At 38.6% G+C, this 4,791-nt stretch overlaps 1 non-coding gene across 1 annotated transcript; it reads right to left on the minus strand.

The window, feature by feature from the left end:
* Positions 1-1,662: 1,662 nt before the first annotated feature.
* Positions 1,663-1,769, minus strand: LOC145141634 (small nucleolar RNA R71). Its single transcript, XR_013722828.1, has one exon. It is a non-coding gene; the product is annotated as a small nucleolar RNA R71 (small nucleolar RNA).
* Positions 1,770-4,791: the final 3,022 nt, after the last annotated feature.

Genomic DNA, 4,791 nt, shown 5'->3' on the forward strand with positions numbered 1-4,791 from the left:
AATTAGTTGATAAGAATTTAAGTTCATCTAAACTTGCAAAATTAGATTAGAGGTGGCAAATCGGTCCATTGTGTCGTGTTTTTGTCTGACACGACACGACACGACAATGTTTTATGTAACACGAACACGAAACGACACGATGTCATTGTTTTTTTAACTAACACGAATACGAACCGATTAAAAAACGACAAACACGACACGACACGACACGGAAGATAACATAAAAAAAAATTAGTTTATTTAATTAATACTTAATCAGATATAACACAAAAAACACGACAAACACGAAAAACACGACAAACAAAGCTTAATCGTGTCAATTTCGTGTCGAATTTTGAACACGAACACGACACGACACGACATCGTGTTTTTTACACTTGACACGAACACGACACAAACACGAATTCGAATTTCTGTTTCGTCCCAATTTCGTTTCGTGTCGTGTATTTTTGTCGTGTCGTGTCATCAATTGCCACCCCTAAATTAGATAAAAACCATTTTACTTTTGCTAGAATTTTAGGTTAATTTAATAGTAAGTAGGTTAATTAATTAAAACCGTGCCTGAGTTCGATACCCGACTTTTGTGCTATACTATTTGCGAAAGGGTACACTTCCCTCGGTCGAATAGCTAGTAGAATAGGAGGCAAAATTAGGTGTAACTGTTTCAGACGCATCAAGTTTTTGGTGTCGTTACCGGGGTACGACTTATTTGATTGTTGATTTATTTGCTTTAGGTTAATCGATCCTTTTTGTGGGGTAAAACCTGCAAAAAGTTAATTTTCAGCTTAGTTTTTTTGTTTTAGTACTGAACTCACGACGTGAGCCCGGTCGTTTTTTGTTTTTCTTTGTTTTTCTTTTCTGTTTGGATTTTCTGCGACAACACGAGGTGGTACTCTTTACCACGTCGTGGTGGCCAGTCAGTAGGTGATTTTTATTTAGTTTTTGTTCAGTTTTACGTTTTTATTTTTGTTTTGTTGCAGTAGTTCATGACCAGAGGTTCCAACACACCTTTGGTACCACCACTTGAAGATCCAGAGTCGGCCCTTCACAAGAAGACGGATAGGAACGTAGGAGAAAACCAACCACCAAAAAAGTCACATTTCAAGGATTTTAAATCAGTTTTTGGAAAGAATAAAGGGAAGAACGTGGGAGAATCTAGCAATTCTTCGAAAGACGGAAATAAGATTGAAAGCTTAGAGAAAAATCCTAAAGATACAGAATACGAGATTGAGCCCGAGTTTGTAGAAAACGATTTTGAGGACGAGCTTAACAACAAGATGGAATACATTGCTGATATTTCCGTGGGAGCATACAAAGAAGCGAATTAGAGACGATGCTGGTCCTGGTTTAGTACAACCCGTAATTCCCGCCGCTGCAACATTCGAGTTGAAAGGACACATTCTTACTGCACTTAAGGACGTACCATTTTCTAGAAATGATCATGAGAATGCTTATAAGCACCTAGATGAGGTCAATGACATTGCAGACTATTTCAATGTCCTAAATGTTCCTAGAGAGACAGTTTTGTTAAGGATGCTTCCCGTTACTTTTAAGGGAGCTCCAAAAGATTGGTTGAAAGCATTTCCACCCGGTGCAATTACTACTTGGGCACAGATGCGTGAGCAATTCCTAGAACAATTTTGCCCACCATCAAAGATAGCTAAACTCAAGAAGGCAATAGCCAACTTTGATCAACAACCGGGTGAGTCGATTTATGAGGCATGGGAGGGCTATAAAGGATTACTAAGAAACTGCCCTCAAAATGACCTTAACATACAACAAGAAGTGTCTATCTTTTATGACGGGGTGAATGTCATGACGAGGCAACTCCTTGATTCTCAAGGACCACTTACGAAGAAAAATCCAGCTGAAATCAAGGAGTTAATAGTAGAGTTCTCAAAGCATTCTCGTGAGTACCACAATCCAAGACATGATGGAGCTAAGGGAATTGGCGGAGACAATTCTGAAGACATGGCTGCTGTACTAGCCATGCTAAATACTACGGACCGGAGAATGACAAAGATGGACCTGTCAGTTCATTCAATTAGAGTTGGATGTGAAAGGTGCAATGGTCCACACTTGACCAAATACTGCTACTTTGATGATAATGGAAATAGAAAAGTACAAGTTTTCTACTCAAGTGGAGATAAGTATGACGAAAATTGGAAGTAATAAAAGAAGGAGTGGTTACCATATGAAGAATATAAGAAGCAGAAAGAAGAAAAATATAGGCAGACTGACCGAGGCCTATACCAAAAAGAACAACCACCTCCTGAAAAGAAAGTTGATCGTCAGTCTTTGTTACATAGATTTATGGAGGCTTCCGAGAAAAAGGCACGATGATACCGATGCAGTGATAAGGGACCAGCAAGCATTACTGAGGAATCAGCAAGCATCAATTAAAAATATCGAAGCCTAACTTGGTCAACTAACCACTTTGGTAAATGATAGATTATCTCACCTAACTCCCGAGAAAAAGCCTCAATTGCATGTAATGGTAATAGAAACTGAAGAGGATACCATCTCTGAGTTCCTTGAAGCACTTGAAGTCGACCCACATCAATCCGGACCAAGCTCGAAGAAGTCACGTCTCGAAGAGAAAAATGTTGCTGAAATATCGAACTCACGACGTGAGCCTTCAAGGCTTACGACGTGGGGAGGGTCTGATCAGAAATTTTTTAGTGATGTTCAAGCCTATCGTCCACCACTTCCGAATCCGTCACGAGCTAATATCCATCTGCTGGAGTAGGAGCATTTAAAATTTATGAAGCAAGTGAAGGGTATTCCAATAAATACTCCTTTCATTGAATCGTTATCTAAAGTTCCTAAATATGCCATGTTTTTACAAGACTTAATCGATACTCGCTAGCAGCTAGAAACAAATTCCAATCTAATTCTTAGTGAGCAAAGATCAAAAGTAATATTGAGAGAGTTGCCAAAGAAAATGGGAGATCCTGGACGCCTCACTCTTCCGTGTGAATTTGGAAATAATACAAAGACTTATGCTTTAGCCGATTCTGGAGCTAGCATAAATCTACTGCCTTTTTCGTTCTATCAAAAGCTAAATCTTCCAAATTTGAAGGCTACAAGAATGACAATTCACATTCCCAATCGTTCAGTGACGCATCCAAGGGGCATCATGGAGGATATTTTGGTAAAAATTAGGAAATTCGTGTTGCCAATTGATTTTGTCATTTTAGACATGAAGGAAGATGCAAATGTGCCCATAATTCTTGGTCGCCCTCTATTAAATACTGCTAGGGCCTTGGTAGACATTCGCGAGTCCAAGTTTATTTTGAGAGTTGGAGATGATGAAGCAACTTTTTAGAGTAGAAGATGGTTTTCAAGGCAATGATGTTCAAGGTGAAGTCTTCAACATATATAAAGAGAATGAACATGAAGAATTGGAAAAGCGTATGGAAGAAGAGATTCAACAAGTCAAATGCACCAAACCAAGAGCATCCATTCTGACTGTTTTTGAAGTAATTGCTTATAAAACTCCAACCTCTTGGGTGAGTATGTAAAGTGAAGACTTGGTATGAAGTGATGAGGACGAAGTTACTTTCAATGAAAAGAGACTAACTATGGATAAGAAGATGGTACCCGTAGAGCTAAAGACCGAATAAAAAGCAAAACCTCATCTTGTGACACCGATGCAGTGATAAGAAGATGGTACCCGTAGAGCATCCATTCTGACTGTTTTTGAAGTAATTGCTTATAAAGGGATTAAGAGAAAGCTTGAAGAAAATGATGTGAAAGTTAAAAAAGAAAAATCTAAGAAGGCCTACATTAGACGAGTTCAAGCGTACAAAAGAAGGTGGAAAGAGCAAAAGATACAGTTGGTGATGGACACTCCGACAAATTCAACGTGAGGAGGCACAGAGTCCGGCTCATGACTCCAACAAAAAGAAACGCTTCTCGAGAGGCAGCCATTCTGACTGTTTTTGAAGTAATTGCTTATAAAGGGATTAAGAGAAAGCTTGAAGAAAATGATGTGAAAGTTAAAAAAGAAAAATCTAAGAAGGCCTACATTAGACGAGTTCAAGCGTACAAAATAAGGTGGAAAGAGCAAAAGATACAGTTGGTGATGGACACTCCAACAAATTCAACGTGAGGAGGCACAGAGTCCGGCTCATGACTCCAACAAAAAGAAGCGCTTCTCGAGAGGCAGCCCGAGCTTGGTTTGCGATTTTTTTTCGTTTTGCATTTAGTTTAATTTTTGCATTTTTAGTTGATTGTTAGGATAATCAATCATCAAAATCCATTAACTATTTTAGAACATAGTTAGAATCAAGTGTGGGGTCCTTAAAAATTGAGTGGTCAGATAAATTAAAATTTTATAGTAAAATGGACCTTTTATATGAAAAACCTCGACACCACCTCGTGGACCAAAAGCCCACCTCGTGGTAGTTTGAAATGGTCCTTAATTTTCAGCCCAGACCATACTCACGACGTGAGGCATAAAGCTCACGACGTGAGCATCAAAAATACGGGACCACAAATTAAAGTAATCAGAAGAGCATTTGACCATTATTCTTTATTCACGAACGAAACTCGATTTCTCTGGTCCCCCACGCTTGATTTCGGCCTTGTCTTCCACATTCTACGCTCTTGCTTACGTAATCTCCAATTTAATGTAAACAATTCCTACTCTTAGTGCTAAAATGTTTGACCGATTTATTTGATTTAGGGGTTAGGGTTTATGATGTGTTAGAATGTCAAAATTTATGCCTTGATAATACGATTTATTTACTGCATGTGGCTAAAATGTGTTTAAAATCGACTTGTTAG

This window comes from Lactuca virosa, chromosome 9, assembly GCF_052849685.1.
Source record: "Lactuca virosa cultivar CGN04683 chromosome 9, Lactuca_virosa_CGN04683_v6, whole genome shotgun sequence".
In the NCBI taxonomy this organism is placed as follows: domain Eukaryota; kingdom Viridiplantae; phylum Streptophyta; class Magnoliopsida; order Asterales; family Asteraceae; genus Lactuca; species Lactuca virosa.